This window comes from Ailuropoda melanoleuca, chromosome X (genome assembly GCF_002007445.2).
Source record: "Ailuropoda melanoleuca isolate Jingjing chromosome X, ASM200744v2, whole genome shotgun sequence".
Taxonomy (NCBI): Eukaryota; Metazoa; Chordata; class Mammalia; order Carnivora; family Ursidae; genus Ailuropoda; species Ailuropoda melanoleuca.
This window is the reverse complement of record NC_048238.1, coordinates 1045563-1062478: the sequence shown is the minus strand read 5'-3', so window position 1 is coordinate 1062478 and position 16916 is coordinate 1045563. Positions and strand designations below refer to the sequence as shown.

Below are 16916 nucleotides of genomic sequence, written 5' to 3'. Positions count from 1 at the left end.
AGATGGATGGATGGATGGATGGATGGATGGATGGATGGATACATGGATGGATGGATGAATACATGGTTGGATGGATGGATAGATAGATGCATGGATAGATAGATGCATGGATAGATGGATGCATGGATAGATGGATGCATGGATAGATACATAAATACATAGATACATGGATGCTACATGAAAAGATCTGTGTCTACCTATAGAAGAGACAGAGACAGGTAAAGTGAGAGAGAGATTTATTTTAAGGATTTGACTCATGACTGTGGAGGCCAGCAGTCTGACATCTGCAGGGTTGATCAGCAGGCTGAGGCCCAGGGAAGCACTGAGGCTGCATCTTGAGTGTGAAGGCCATCTGGCCACAGAATTCCCTGTTTCCTCTCAAAGCCTTCAACTGATCAGACGAGGCCTACCCAACCCCATTATGGAGGGCCACCTGCTTTACTCAAAGTCCATTAATTGAAATGTTAATCCTATCTAAAAGAAACACACACACCAACGTGTAGACTCGTGTTTGACCACAGATCTGGGTACCATGGATCGGCCAAGTGGACACATAACACTCCCTGTTACATGGTGGCAATGCAAAGGGGGCTCTTTCAAGGCACCTCACAGTTCCCAATTGAGGAGTTCACCTTCTTTCTTCCTTTGTGCAACAGACCTGTGGCTCATCTTAGAGGGAACAAGAGCACGAGGGAACGCATTTTGTTGTATTTTAGTTTTTGCACTAATCTTTGTGCGGACATATCTTCTCCTCTCTTTTTTCCCCAGTTTTATTGAGATATAACTGACATATAACTTTGCATGAGCCCCAGGGGACAACATAACAATACGGCATGGGCTTTCAAAAGGACTTAAAGAACCTTTGTTTGAATCGATAAACACCATTTTCTGTAATTAAGTTTTAGGAGGGGATAAGAAAAACACCCCGATGGTTTACATAGTGAAGCAAAGAAGAATTACAACCACTTCACTGGCAAACTTCTCCTCTTGCATTTCCTTAATCTGATAATCTTCTGAGCTTTGTCACCAGCAACTCAAGTGACATCTTGCATTACGTCTGCAGAGACTCATCAGATGTATCTGGACATGGTGGCTCGATCTTTCAATTCTCTTCCGTGGAGTGAGCGTTGTGAAATCCAGCAAGTGGGTGGCATACGTGGTCATGGAGACCCCAAAGGTTAACAGAGAGGCCCACTGTGGGATACTTGGCCCTGTCTTCACAGAAAGATAATCATCTGCTTCTCATGATCGTATCAGTTTCACAACAATCGGCCCACTGGCCTCTACACCACCCAGGAAACCCAGCCCTTCTCCTGCCTCCGAGAGGCCCTGCAGTTCACAGTGGGAGGCGTGGCTAGCAGCCTACAGCACAGCAAAAAAATGCATGTGCATGGGGAAGTTGTAAGTAACTCATTAAGTAGAGAGCCCACAGAACAACAAGGTACCTAGTTAGAGGGGTACCAGGATTACGTGTGAATGCAGACAGGTTGCCCATGTAGATATGGGACTGCGTTATTATGGGCTGAATTCAATCCCTACAAATTCAGCTGTCGAAGTCCTCACCCCAAGACCCCAAAATATGACCTCAATTGGAAATAGGGTTTCTGTAGATGTAATTAGGCAAGACAGAGTCACACTGGAGTAGGGCAGGTCCCTACTCTGATATGACTGGTGTCCTTATAAAAGGGAGAAACTCGGACATAGACACACGCGCACGCACACACACACACACACAGAAGGACAACCATGTCAGGACACAGGGAGAAGATGGGGTTTACACGCCAAGGAGAGGCCTCAGGAGGAACCAGCCTCAGCCCCGCCTGGATCTCTGACTCCCAGCCTCAGCCCCGCCTGGATCTCAGACTCCCAGCCTCCAGGACTGGGAGTCATAAATATCAGTTTACTGTTCCGTGAGAAAACAAATTGCAGACGCAGGTACTCTGTTATAGCAACCATAGGAAACCCATACAGTCAACAGTCAGGACAATTACCTACACAGCGTTAGGACTCCAACCACTGTGGTTTTGTTCTCTGCTTCCTGCCCTAACCTGCTATTTCTCAGAAATGGAGACCAATCCCACAGAGGAGAGAACAATACCATTGCCCGGTCAAGGATGGCTTGTCTCCACTGCAACCCTTGCTGGCCTCTGTACTCAAGTGCGGTCTGTGAATGGCTTTCATGAGGGACTCTTCATATCCATGACCACCTCCATCTGGAGCCTTGTCTGGAAGAGATGGATGGACATGCACTGATCCATGGTGTTCTCTCTCCCATCAACTATCTAAGGGGGTACCCCGTGGGTCAGAGGCCACAAGAAAGAATATATGGATGGGCCTTGGCCTCAGGCCACCTCAGATTTCTTAATCTCAACTCTGGGCCCCACGGGCATAAAGATCATCTCTGCACAGTCACTGAACAACATCTGCTGGGTCTGCAGCAAGCCTCACACGTTTCAAAGGATTGAACGTGTTCCCGATACCTCTCTCTGAACTCAAGGGAATTGAGCTGGAAACAAATAAAGAACAGCTGACCAGAGATTCATCCACTGCTAGACCCTTCCTAATAACCCATGGGCCAAAGATTGCGATGAAAACAGAAAAGATTTTGAATGAATGATGTTGCCAGCAGACACGGCCCCAGAGATGCCCACGTCCTCACAGATGTCCTAATCCCCATGTGGTAGGCAGAATACTATAGGTGCCTCCAAAGTCTGGAAAAGACAAGGAATCAGATTTTCCCTTAGACCTGCCACAAGGAGCCAGCTCTACCAAAACTTTGACTTTTACCTGGCAAAATGGATTTGGGGCTTCTGATCACTACAGCGGTAGAAAGCAGATCTCTGTTGCCTAATGCATGCTGTGCTTTGTTACAGTAGGAAGCTCACACAAACAATAATTAAGACACAATGCATCGAAACACATTAGGGTGGAACCAACGTGGTGAAAACAGGCAAATTCATAGCCTTGAATCCATTCCTTAGACAAGAAGAAAAACTGCATGCCCACGGCCCAAGATTCCATCTTAAGTATCTAGAAAGAGCTAGCTCAAACCAAAATAAGGTAGAAGGAAGGAAATGATGAAATGAAGAGATCAGTAGAATGGGGGGAGGCGGGGATGTATGGGGTTGGGAGGAGAAAAATGTGCAAAGCTTATCCCTATGCCTGTGGGGTCCAGAGTTTAGGTAAGACTGGCATTATAGGGTTGCATTAAGGGTTGAATGCAACGCACCTGTTCAAGGCTGGCTGATCGGAAATGCCTGGTAAACACCCACTATTTACAACCAGGCGCTCCAAAGCAAGTGACACCTCGCTTCGTGAAAACAACCTCCGAAAGTCACGTACGTTTGCCACTAGCAGCATTGCCGTGACATATCTGCTTCCCGTCCATAACCATGTCAACCAGGAAGAGAAAAAAAAAGAAACAACTCTTGAAACATTGGTGAGATCCAAGCCCAACGGTTAATTTTCTTGATGAATTAAATTTTTTAATGTATTTGTGCTTCCACAGTGCTTAGTACGATAATGACTTCAAGGCACCCAGTTTTATTTTAAGTAGGAAAGCTAGCTCAGGGAAATTGTTGGCGGAAATGTAACTTTTTGCTCCCACCGTCTGTGGGGGGTTCAAGTCAGGAGGTTGGGGGTGGGCACATTCCTGTAATATGCTTCCTCTCCCCCAGCAGTTACCGGGTTTTTTGTTTGTTTGTTTTTGTCAGGATGGATGTGAGCGTTGGGTTCTCCAGCCATGCACGAGACTCTAAAGCTCGTACTCCCTCATGAAGCTGTTTAACATTTCCATGCATATTTACAATCACGTACAAATCAAAAGCGGTTTCACTGAGAACTGCTTTTGCACACTGCCCCCTCCCCCCAAGTCCCAGGTGACCCCCTCCCTCTCCTTGCATGAAGATGGAGAGCAGCACGGGGTCTTCAAACTGAGATGTCCAGGGCACCAGAGCCCGCCTGGAGGGATCCACACACACACTTAGTTTTAAAATAATCAACTCGTGGCAACGGAAATAAGGTTGTTTCTTTTCCAATCAGCATTCAGGTCAAATGCAAGGTCAAGAAAGTTCTAGAATTCTGGGTGAACAAGACAAAGCAAGCCCTCCTCCAGGATAAATCCTACTCAGATGTATGTCCCCAGGGGCCCCAAAGGAGAAGCCCACCTTCTTAATATTCAACCCCGGGTATCCCAGACTTGAAGGGTCCCATGTCACCCACCTGGAGGCACCTGTTTGACGGCCGGGGAAGTGACTCACTCACAAAGCAGGTGCATGGGGCCCATGCAGGGGAAGCTCTGAATTCAGTGGAGCAGTGGCAATACTGACATTTTCAGTTTACCACCTTTCCCTCCTCCACATACAAAGAAGGAAGAGCTGCCAGTTGGACACATTGAGACTTCTCAACATGGCGGACTCATTTCCCACTAGTTTCAAGATTTGTGGGTGGGAATCCCACAGTTGAAACTTTTGCAGGATTTCTTCCAGATGTGCTGTGTGTTACACCATGAGTTAGCAAGTCCTTATTGGAACAAATCATAGCCTATCTGCTCCGGGGACATTGAGTCCTCCTCCTGGGGGACCTTGTAAGATGTGTGTTGAAGTCAATGCCTATTGAAAGTGAAAACGAGACAACAGAGGCATTTTTCGCCCCACGAATATTCCCTTTTGTTCAACGCGTGGTAAAATCTTGACCGCATTTCGGCTCATTAGGGAAGTTGTGTCCCATACATTTTTTTACTGTTGGATTTAATAATCGTGCATCAAAGCGTGTGATACATTTACGTTCCTTGCGTTGATTTGACCACAATGACCGGCAACTTGGAGGAAGGCTTTTAGCACGGAGGCCCTGACGGACAGGAAGTGAAACACACGTGTGCATTTACAAGGCGCACACCTATTTTTGTTGTCGTGACTTGGATGGGATCATAGACCAAAGAGTTGCAAGCACGTCTCTAAGTCACCAGGCTCAGAATCTGCAAAAAGAGTGATAACAAAATGGCAGTTTGAAGAGAAAGAAAAAAAAATAATGATGATGTGACATTGCCCAATCTTTAAAAAGAGTTCGTTCATCGGTTGGTTAAACACATGATACAATATATAAAACTGATATCATTAGGGATGCCTTCAAAACGGTCGTCTAGCATTTGTATTTTTAAACAGTAACGTTCACGGGTGTGTCCAGAATTGTTTGCCATCTTTTAAAACTTATGGTGTTCGCGGCTAATATCCAAATTGTTTTAGAGTGCATGGGGAAAGACATTAGCGCTAATTTCGTGGACAGCCATAAAGAAGGACTACACATGGGTGGCTTAAAACAACCAAATTTGTTGCCGTCCCAGCTGTAGGCCGGAAGTCTGAGATCCAGGCAGGGCAGGGGTGCTGAGATCCAGGCGGGGCAGGACCCCTGAGATCCAGGCGGGGCAGGGCCGTGCTCCCTCCTGAGGCTCTAGGGGAGGGTCCTTTCTGCCTCTTCCAGCTTCTGGGGCTCCAGGTGTCCCTGGGCTTGCGTTCGCATCCCTCCCACCTCTGCCTCTGTCCTCCTGTGTCTTCTTCTCTTTATTGTAAGGACCCCTGTCATTGTATTTTTAAGAACCACCAGCTCCAGGATGAGCTCATCTCAGGTACTTCAGTTAATCATATCTGCAGAGACCCAACTCCCCAGTAAAGCCCCCTTCACAGGTTCTGGGGGTCAGGACATGGACATATCCTTTTGGGGTCGCCTTTCCACCCCCTCCCCACCGCATTGCAGGCCACGAATTGGGGTTTGCTGGCTCGGTGGAGGCGGTGAGTGTGGTCTCATCCCTGTAGGGCCAGTGGTGGGGGGCGAGGGCTGTCCCACAGCGGGGGCGCCAAGCTGGGGACAAGTGGTGGGCACGGAAGCAGGCGCAGAGCCCTCCAGCAGGGCACGCGTGGGGGGAAACCGGCAGGGCCCCTAAAGGTGCGCAGAAAGAGGAAGCGGCAGCAGGTGGGGCCAGTCCCTGGCCGACTGTCAGCAACCCCCACGCCATGTTAGCAGTGGGGGAGGGAGGGGAGCAGAGCTGAGAGCGGCTGAGAATAAGGATAAATAAACCCACTCTCTTTGCCACCTGCCCTTGGGGACACCGTTCCTCCCACAGCGAGCCTCGAAATGGCTCGACGCCCAAATATGGATGTGAAAGCCAAACAGAAACTTGGGGATGGGCAAAGAAAGGTCTGAAAGCTCCCTTCCAGGGATGCTGCCACTGTCTTCCCGGTCTGACACTCCCACCACCTGCAGTCCCGTCCCGGGAATCACCCCACAAGGTGTGTGAGCGGAGGCGGCCTCCCCGAAACTCAGCCAGCCAGCCAGCCAGCCCCAGGACACATGCCTGCAGCCACGCTGGGGCCCTGCACAGCCCCGCAGCCGGTGCAAATGTCAGGGCTGAAAATCCCCACCTCTCGCAGGACAGAACTGAGATTTTTGCCCGCGGGCCACACTGGACGGCAGCCTGGACTGCGCCCAGGGCTGAAGACGGGGATCACTTCCCTCCTGGCGTGTGTGTGTGCCTGTGTCTCTCTCGAACATCCCACTCAGAAGGGTGGCTAGTGGGGGCTCTCCCGGCTTAGCCCTGAAAATCCCTCATCCCGGGAAACCCCTGGGTCCCCACAAACTGGGCCAGTTGCTGGCCGCAGCCGAGAGCCCACGCTGGCCACTCAGAGGACATGCCTCCGGGGGTGTGGAGCAAGGTGGCGTCCGGGCTGATGGCCCTCTGGGAAGCCAGGGCTGGAATGACACCTGCTCATGGGCTGGACACCTGCTAATGTTACAATAGCCCTCATCACCTGCCCCCTTGGACCCTGCTTTGATCTGGGAACTCCAAGCTGTTCCTAACTGTAAAAGAAGGAAAAAAGCAAAAAAAGCACCCATAGCCTTGAGGTTCCTTCCCTCCCACGTCCGTTTGGCACTTGCAAGGACTGGCGTTTCCATCAGGACACCGGCCGACCCAGGATTCCTATCCACCTACAGGGCATCGCTGAGCACAGGGGACCCAGCTGTGTATGGCCAGCATCCTGTTATCAGAGTATCCACAGCAATGCCAAGACGACACGGCGATGTCCCCGTCCCCTCACCCCTGGGGAAATAGCTCTACTATTTTATGCTGCTTTTATCTTAACTGATTTTATTTTACCTCGTTTTATTTTTCGTTTTATCTACTTATTTTTTCGTGGTGAGAAGGCTTCCTACGAGATCTAACTTCTCAGCAAATTGACATGCGCAATAGTGTCCTGCTGTCTATAAGCACAAGGCAGCACACTGAAACTCAGGGACTTTTTAAAAAAATTTTTAGAAGATTATTTATACAGTTGAGAGAGACAGAGAGAGCACGAGAGGGAGGTGAGCAGCAGAGGGAGAGGGAGAAGCAGACTCCCTGCCGAACAAGGAGCCCGATGCGGGACTCGATCCCAAGACCCTGAGATCATGACCCGAGCTGAAGGCAGACGCTTCACCGACTGAGCCACCCAAACATCCCTTGAGGACTTTTTCTTCTTGCAAAACTGAAACCCCGTCCCCATTAGACACTCACCCCGGGTCCTCATTCCCCAGCCCCTGGCACCCACCACCTGTGAATTGGGTGGCTCTAGGGGCCCCATATACATGGAATCACACAGATTTCTCCTTCTGTGTCTGGCTGATGTCATCAAGGTCCATCCACGTCCTAGCAGGTGCACAATGTCCTTCGTCTCTAAGGCTGGGCCACATTCCACCGTGGGCAAGGACCACGTGTTGATCAACACGTGCTCGAGTGATGGAAAACAGAGCTACCATGTGATGCAGCAATCCCAGTTCTGGGGACACACCCAAAAGAATCGAAGTCAAGACCTCGAAGGCATAGCAGCACCCCTGTGCTCACAGCAGCAATAGGACCAGGAGCCAAGACGTGAGAACAAGCCAAGTGTCTACGGAGGACGAGCCGATGCAGAAAGTTCTCCAGGGTCTGATAAAGCCCCAGCTGAACGTCTGCTCCTCCCCACCCCGGGGCCGTTCCTGGGCTCTTTGTACAGGACCATAAACCCCATCTCTGGTCCTACAAACTGTAGGGAATGTAGGTAGGCTGGACCCCAACCCCAGGCCGTGGGGAAACGGTGGCTGGCTTTCCTTCACCTGCCAAACGTTCCTAAGCTCTGTCTCCTTCCTGCTCCCCACTATGACCCCAACACCCTCACCCCCTGCCACAGCTCTGCTCCCCCTGCTGTTCCCTGGGGCCCTACCTGGCCGTTTTCCCCTCATTGTCCTCACTGTGGTCTCTCAAAAGCCTCCACGGACCCAGGCGGTGTGGGCTTCCAGCCTTGGGAGGCATGCCAGACCCCAGCCCTGCACCAGCTCTCCCCCTGCTATGCATACATCCCTCCATGCACACACTCACTACCAACCATTACGGACAGGTATCCGATTTAGCAGTGGGAATCTAGAAAGGAATTCTGCATGCCCCACCCCGCCATGGAAGGCACAACGATGTCCCCTCCCCCAATTTGTCCTCATCCTAACCCCCAGAACCTGTGCATAGGTCCTGTTGCTTTGCAAACAGGGGATTGGGGATTGCCGATGGCATGAAGGCTGGTCATTGGTGGACCTGGATGGAGGTGGTCAGACGACCCTGGGCTCTGTCCTGTCTGGGTGCGTCCAATACACTATGGGTCCTTCCGCGTGCAAGAGAGCAGCAGAAAAGAGAACATCGGGCAGGAGACACGAGGGTACTCAGCCGACTTTGCAGACGGCGGAGGAAAGACCACAAGCCAAGGGACACAGGGCTCCAGGAGCTGCAAAAGGCCAGGGAAGGAATCCAGCCGTGCCATCCCGCCGGGAACTCGCCCTGCACACAGCTGGATTTGAGCCCAGGGAGACCCGTGGGGGGCTTCAGAGCTGCAGAGCGGGCAGAAAATGCATGCATGCCGTTCCTCCCAACCAGCTGGGCTGGGGCTCACGTGTGTCCCCGCGGCCTCAGGACACGAACGCACCGACCCCTCTCCTAGCTGGATGTCCCCCTGCGTTTGGCAATGGGAATGTCACACTCTTAAAATGGGAAACAGCAAATATCGTGGTCCCTCCCCGGGGCGGGCGTCTCTAGGGATTTCATTCCTAAAACGCTAATATGACAAGACCATCAAGGGAAGCCCTGCTCGAGCGTTTACTCCGCGTGGCATATAACGCCGGCTCTAGAATTGTCCACGGAGAATGGCAGAGGACAAAGGCCCCGGGTGGAGGGTTTGGGGGCCGTGGGAAGGGCTGGATCAGGAAGAAAACAAGTCTCGAGGGGATGGGCAGTGTCAGCCATCATGACGAATCCCACGTAGGGGGTTGCAGCCCGTGGGGGGGGGGCCTCTTAGAGGCTGCCCCAAACCAAAGCTGGAGAGCCCATTCCCATTAGCACTGCCCACCCTCAAACCGGGGCGTGGAGCCAGAATGCAAGGGCAGTTGCCCCAGGAATGCTTTTCAGGGTTCTCCCGTGCAGATAGCTTGATTGCAGGCACGTGTCCTTCCGTCCGTCGGTCATGCGTTTCTGCAACACCTGGGATTCTTTCCTGCAAGCATGCTTCTCTTTAAAAACCCCAGTCGGTCCCCCTCTTGCCCCCAACCTGCCGCCTGCTAAGAGAACATAATAGTCGGCTCCGGCCATCACAAATACCCCACGTGCGTGCGGCAGCTTCAATAATAGGGGTGTATTGATCACAGCCCTGGAGGCTGGGAGACTGAGATCCAGGCGGGGCTGAGGCTGGGAGACTGAGATCCAGGCGGGGCTGAGGCTGGTTCCTCCTGAGGCCTCTCTCCTTGCCGAGTAGACCCCATGTTCTCCCCATGTCCTCACGTGGTCATCTCTGTGCATGTCTGTGTCCTCCTCCCCTCTTCTTATAAGGACCCCAGTCCTGTAGGATCAGGGCCCATCCTACTGAGCTCATTTTGATCCAATGACCTCCTTAAAGACCCCATCTCCAAATACACCCACCTTCTGAGGTCCTGGGAGTAAGGGTTCCAGCGTGTGAATTTGAGTGTGTGTGTGTGGGAGGACATAATTCAGCCCATAATAGGGGGAAAAAAAACTCAGAAAATATACAACAGTCCAGCGCTGGCTTGGGAATAAGAAGCAGTCTGAGTAAGCTTGTCAATCATTAATATTCACAGATTTGTTTACAAAGTAAAACAAAATAATGTGAAATGTATCCAAAGAAAGTCATCCTTGAATGTAGCACCTGGTTGCACGATAAACTCACCCTCGTCAAGTGGTCCCCTGAATATATTCAGGTGCAACTTTTTCCCTTTAATACCCTTTTTTACAAATGTATATAAAAACTCTGTGAAATCCCCCGGCAGTGACCGAAGGCGCCCTGCCCGCCCCCCTCCCCGGGAGCCCGCTGTTGAAAAAGAGGAACCTTTTCCCTGCACCGCGGCTCAGCCCTGGGGCTCCGCCTTTCATAACGTTTGTGAGTTTAATTAAATCCCCACATGACAGGCTGCCGTTACCAGCAGCCGGCTGGGTCCCCTAGGGGTTTGGGGACCGTGTTGAGGGTGCTGGGGGGGACAGACCACTGCGGGGTCCCTTTTGCAAAGTGACAGCCGCCCGTGCACCCGCGTAAGGGTCCCCACTGCGCGAGGCTCAGACAAGCTCCACGGGGCCAGCTCGCCCAGGACTATCGCAGTAAGTCACGGGACCAAAGGGGGGGGCATGCAAGACAGAGTCCCCCAGAGGTCCGGCCACCCCTGGGGAGGCCGTGCTGACCGCAGGCGAGGGGGATGCACCTCTCCACCTTACGGATGCAGCTTGAGTGCGGGGAACGTGGTCAGCTCCCCGTTTGGGATGTGCTGTTACAACCCCGGGCACCCCAGTGTCCTACCAAGTGTTTGTGGGGCGCACGGGGAGAGCGCGAGGCCTGCTGTGGCCTCGCAGGACTCCAGTGGAGGGCCGGCCGGGGCGTCAGGGCTCCAGGGAAACTCCCCGTCCTTGCACATCTCAGGATAGGAGAACCAGGAAACAGCTCAGCGTCTCGTGGGTTTTCGCACACACTCCGTCCCTCACGCCCCGCGCCCCTCTGCCGGACGGACGCTGTGGTCTAGCCCACTCACTGTGGCGGCTCCGTCTCTCCAAAGACGCAGGCTCTCCTTCAACCTCTGTGACCCCAGAATCCGCTCCACACCTGCCTTTCGTGCTTTCTTTTTCCGTTTTTCTCTTTTCTTTTCTTTTTTCGGTTTTGGTTTAATGGGGGCGGAGGCACGTTTTCCGTTTTTATGCACGGCACTGAGCATGGATGCAGTGACGATGGGCACGCCGGCCCCTTTCACCAGGGTTTTGTGCAAGGAGTTTCTGACCCCTCATAAGGCAGGTGCTATCGTCCTGACGGGGAAACTGAGGCCCTGACGGAAGGGGTTTGCCCAAGGCCCATACCCAGAAAGGGGCGCAGGAGAAGGCTGGGTGTCTCACACATGTGGGGTTACTGTGAAATGACTGTGTGTTGGCCGAGGCAGGACGCGTGGGCTCTGTGGGCCCCCCAGACTGGAATCAGCCCCCTCTGGAATTCTGTCCCCCAACAGGGGGCATGCCGGGTCCTGGTGGGTGAAGCACAACTCTTGGAATGGCAAACAGTAGACGCTTGACTCATGCTCTCTTAGGTCAAGGTGGAAACGGTGTGATTGGGTAATGAGGAATTTCATGTCAGCTTCAGGCATGGCTGGATCCAGGAGTGTCAATGATTGTGAGCTCCTGCTCTCTTTCTCTCTCTCTCTCTCCCGTCCCCTCTCGTCCACCTCTGCCTTCCTCTGCCTCCCTTCACTGTAGGATTTAGGGACTCTTGAGAAAGCCGCTTGCCCTGTGTGCAGGGAAAGAGGTTCCCTGGCAGGTGTGCACCCCCTCTTTGGAGAGCAGAACTCAAAGGGACCAGTCCCTCTTGGGGGTTGTGATGGATCGTGCCAGGGTCAGATGGCCACCACTTGGATAAGTCCCTGAAAGCACAGTGATGGGGCTCTGGGAGGGGACACACTTGGGCCACGTCTCACTCATGTGTGATTGACAGGCCTGTGGACCATGAAGCTCAGAGAGGGACAGACCCCAGGGGAAGAAGGGGGGGCTGGACACCAGGGTCTTCTGCAGCAGGGGAAGGGCAAGCAGAGCTGGACACTGCAGGGTCTGGTGCAGCAGGGGAGGGCGGGGGAGCTGGACACTGCAGGGTCTGGTGCAGCAGGGGAAGGGCAGGGGGAGCTGGACACTCAGGGTCTGGTGCAGCAGGGGAAGGGCAGGGGGAGCTGGACACTGCACGGTCTGGTGCAGCAGGGGAGGGCAGGGGGAGCTGGACACTCAGGGTCTGGTGCAACAGGGGAGGGGCAGGGGGAGCTGGACACTCAGGGTCTGGTGCAACAGGGGAGGGCAGGGGGAGCTGGACACTCAGGGTCTGGTGCAACAGGGGAGGGCAGGGGGAGCTGGACACTCAGGGTCTGGTGCAGCAGGGGAGGGCAGGGGGAGCTGGACACTCAGGGTCTGGTGCAGCAGGGGAGGGCAGGGGGAGCTGGACACTCAGGGTCTGGTGCAACAGGGGAGGGCAGGGGGAGCTGGACACTCAGGGTCTGGTGCAACAGGGGAGGGCAGGGGGAGCTGGACACTCAGGGTCTGGTGCAGCAGGGGAGGGCAGGGGGAGCTGGACACTCAGGGTCTGGTGCAGCAGGGGAGGGCAGGGGGAGCTGGACACTCAGGGTCTGGTGCAACAGGGGAGGGCAGGGGGAGCTGGACACTCAGGGTCTGGTGCAACAGGGGAGGGCAGGGGGAGCTGGACACTCAGGGTCTGGTGCAGCAGGGGAGGGCAGGGGGAGCTGGACACTCAGGGTCTGGTGCAGCAGGGGAGGGCAGGGGGAGCTGGACACTCAGGGTCTGGTGCAACAGGGGAGGGCAGGGGGAGCTGGACACTCAGGGTCTGGTGCAACAGGGGAGGGCAGGGGGAGCTGGACACTCAGGGTCTGGTGCAGCGGGAGGGCAGGGGGAGCTGGACACTCAGGGTCTGGTGCAGCAGGGGAGGGCAGGGGGAGCTGGACACTCAGGGTCTGGCGCAGCAGGGGAGGGCAGGGGGAGCTGGACACTGCAGGCCATGCTGCAGCAGGGGGAGGGCAGGCAGAGGAGCTGGGGCAAGGGGCCAAGGGTGCAGGAGGGGCGCTGGGCGAAAATGCACACTGGCCCCTTTCTTCTGTTCATGCACCCACACGCTCACCTTTACGGAGTGCATCCTACATCCTTCATTCTCTACCTCACACATTCACCCATGCATTCCCTCCCTGCGCACAGACAGGGAACATCCTGTGTGCTCTTCACTCCCTCCATCTGCATTTAGGGAGAATGTCCTCTGTGTCTGGGTCTAAACTCAGGACAGAGCTGTGTGTCTCCCTGGCACGGCCTGGAGGAGAGGACCCTCACCTACCCCAGCCAGCAGGCATGGTACCATGCCCTGAGGACGTGCACAGGTGCTCAGAGAGGACTGGGTGCCCGCTGGTCAGGGGAGGAAGGGGAGCAGCGTGGGCAGGATCCCCCAGACCTGTGCCAGTCCAGGGGTGAGGGGTTGCCTTGGGAGACCCACAGAAGGAACACGGTGGGGGGACTCGGGGAGCAGGTGAGTTCGGCCAAGCCATTCTGCTTCTGCACAAGCCAAGGGGCTCCTGGGGGGACTCCCCAGACATGGGGACACTGCCGACACTCTCTTCCTCTTCTGTCCCTGTGTTCTGACATGTGCCCATGCCCGATGCTCACACCCAGTAAAGAGCAGGTGCAAACTCACCTGGTGGCGAATCATGGCCAATGGTCGCAAGTGAGGACAGTTCCCTGCATGAGGGAAAACCACAGCTGGTCACAGACGGGTGCAGGCCACGGTCTTGGGCCAGTCCCCTTCTGCTCCTCAGCACACAGCGTGCCCCAGAAATGCCCTCCGGGACAGCACAGGCTGAGACGGGACAGCTAGACACAGGGCAGGTGCAGGGCTCAGACAGGACGGCATGCGTGGCTTGCAAATCATTGCACAGGACATGCCCAATGTTCTACCCGCGATCCAAAAACGGGGGCCTGGTTCCTCCGTCTACCTCCCACTGGCCACTCAGCTTCCCAAAGGCCTCCGTGCCTCGGTTTGCCCACTTGCGAGGGGTCTGCATCAAGGACGGCTCGGGGAGAACAGGTTTGCAAACACCGAATGTGGGGCACGCCCGGGAACACTTCAGATGTGGTCTGAGGGCTCGCAGACGCTCGGCCCCAGCCTTCCCACCACCCCGGGGACACTAACCAGGAAGAAACTGTCTGTGACCTTGGGACAGAAGGAAATGAAAACAGGAGGAGCCCCCTGGGAACCCTGAACCCACAACGCTGGCTTCCTGGGGGAAAGTGTTATGTCATGAGTGAAGACGGCTGTTGTCAGGTCCCTTCCTCTGTAGTCAGGTCCCACCGCGGGTTCAATTGGCCGCGGCAACCACAGGCCAGCAGACGTGGGTGGCCAGCTGCAGACACCCCAGCAGTGACCCGAGGGGTGGGGGCACCGGAGCCCAGGGAGGGAAGTCTTAGAAGGTGGGCTGAGCAGGGAGCCAGGAGGACATGGGGCCACGATAGCCCGTTAGGATGTGGGGAAGTGCAACAGAAATGACTTCAGACTTTTCCCCACTGTGATCCCCGAAGCACTTTATTTTTATTGAGATATAATTCACATTGCACACGAGCAACCCTTTAAAAGTAAACAATTCAGGGGGCATTTAGTACATTCACAATGTCATGCAACCACCATCTCAAGCTGGTTCCAGAAGACGCTCATCGCCCCACAAGGAGACCTGGTCCCCACAGTGCAGTCCCTTCCCCCTCTTTCTCTGCAACCCCAGGTGACCACCAATCTGCTTTCTCTCTGTGGGTTTCCCGTTCTGGATGTTGCATGTAAATAGAGGCACACAGAATGTGGCCTTTAGCATCTGCGTCTCTCCCTGAACATCATGTTTTCGAGGTCCAATTATGGGGTAGCAGGTGTTAGACCTTCACTCCTTTTACATGGCTGAGTAATATTCCATTGTATGCATGTACGCCATCTTCTGCTTATGCATCCATCCATTGATGGAAATTTGGGTTGTTTCTACCTTTTGGCTGCTTTGGATAGTGCTGTTATGCTCATACGTGTAACACGCTTGTGTGTGGACATATATCTTCATTTCTCTTGGGGTTTACCAGGAGCAGAATGGCTAGGTGATAGAAAGAGAGAGATAGATGATTGATAGATAGATAGATAGATAGATAGATAGATAGATAGATAGATAGAGTGGATGGATGGATGGATGGATGGATGGATGGATGGATGGAGATGATAGATAGATGATACATAGGTAGGTAGGTACATAGATACATAGATAGATATGTAGATACATAGATTGAATGGATGGATGGGTAGATAGATAGACAGACAGATAGATAATATGATGGATGGATAGACGGATGGATGCATGCATGCATGCATATAGGGATAGATGGATGGATAGATAGGCAGATATGATGCATAGATAGATACATACATAGATATATAGATTGGGTGGGTGGATGGATGGATGGAGAGAGAGAGATGATAGATGGATGACAGATAGATAACAGATATAGATGGATAGATGCATGGACAGTCTAGAGAGGTGAGCGGGAACATTCACATGGAATATTTCCCCCTCCATTGCCTCGTTTTAATGCACAGGTCACCATCTTACTTGACAAAGAACTCACGTGTTCATTGAACCCTCCTTCAGAAACAACCAGCCTTGCTGACACCTTGATTTGGGACTTCTGGCCTCCAGAGCTAGGACAGAGAGTTTCCATTGTTTTAAGCCCCGAACTTGTAGTCACGTGTTGCCATAGCCGTAGGAAAGCCATACCGTCTCATCTTCCATGGTGGAAACTGGACACACAGAGGGAGGTCTCTGCCCAGGGCCATCCAGCTCCCACTAAAACAGCTGTGACTTGAACCCAGGTCTTGCTAACCAACCCGTCCTCCCAGGGCTAGGCTGTTCATCACCAGGCCATCATGCCTCCATGGACACACTGCAGGGCTGGCCATCAATTTCACATGGGGAAAAAAATGTAAATGGGTCCATTTAGGGGATTTCCCCCTCCCCCACCCCCAAGTCACCACAGTTTTCCTTCCATTCATTTCAAGACATTGCTTCTTTGATGCAATAATAAAGTAAACATCTAAGTTCATATATATTTTAACTGTGGATGGGGGGCTTGAAGTACATGAGTTTCAGTTAACAAGCAAGGTCTTTCTTACGCAGGATGATGAATTCTGCGTTGAAATGAGGCAAGCGAGGGGAAATACTTGAGGCAAATGTGCTTCATGTTGTCATCTAGTTATCTAGACAATCCATCCATCTATCCATCTATATCCATCTGTCATCTACGTATCTACCTATATCCATCATCCATCCATCATCTGTGCATCTATCCATCCATCCATCTATCCATCTCTCCATGTATATCTGTCTTTTTATCTGTCCATCCATTCATCCATCATCCATCCATCTGTCCATCTATATCTATCTATCTATCTATCATCTATCCATCCATCCATCCATTTATCTATCCATCTGCCCATCTGTATATGTTATCTATTTATCTATCTACACCTATTATCTATCTATCCATCATGTCTATCTATCCATCCATCCATCTTTCTACCATATTATCCACCCATCCATCTATCCATCTATATGTATGTTATCTATCATCTATCTACCTGTCCACCCATTTATCTATCCATCTGCCCATCTGTATGTTATCTATCTATCCATCCATGCATCTGCATGCCCATCCATTCATCCATCCATCCATCATTTTTCTACCTATCCATCTATGTATCTATCATCTATCTACCTACCTACCTATCAATCATCTATCTATGCACCCATCCATCTAACTGTAT

At 52.8% G+C, this 16916-nt stretch overlaps 1 protein-coding gene across 4 annotated transcripts in view; it reads left to right on the top strand.

The window, feature by feature from the left end:
• The window catches only part of P2RY8 (P2Y receptor family member 8), a 45776-nt gene that overhangs the window by 10432 nt on the left and 18428 nt on the right, over positions 1 to 16916 (top strand). For 2 of the 4 annotated variants that reach the window (XR_004622288.1, XR_004622289.1), the window contains one exon: positions 1064 to 5132. The gene's annotated coding sequence lies outside the window, so the exon portion shown is untranslated. The other 2 variants (XR_004622290.1, XR_004622287.1) reach the window with 1 other exon arrangement.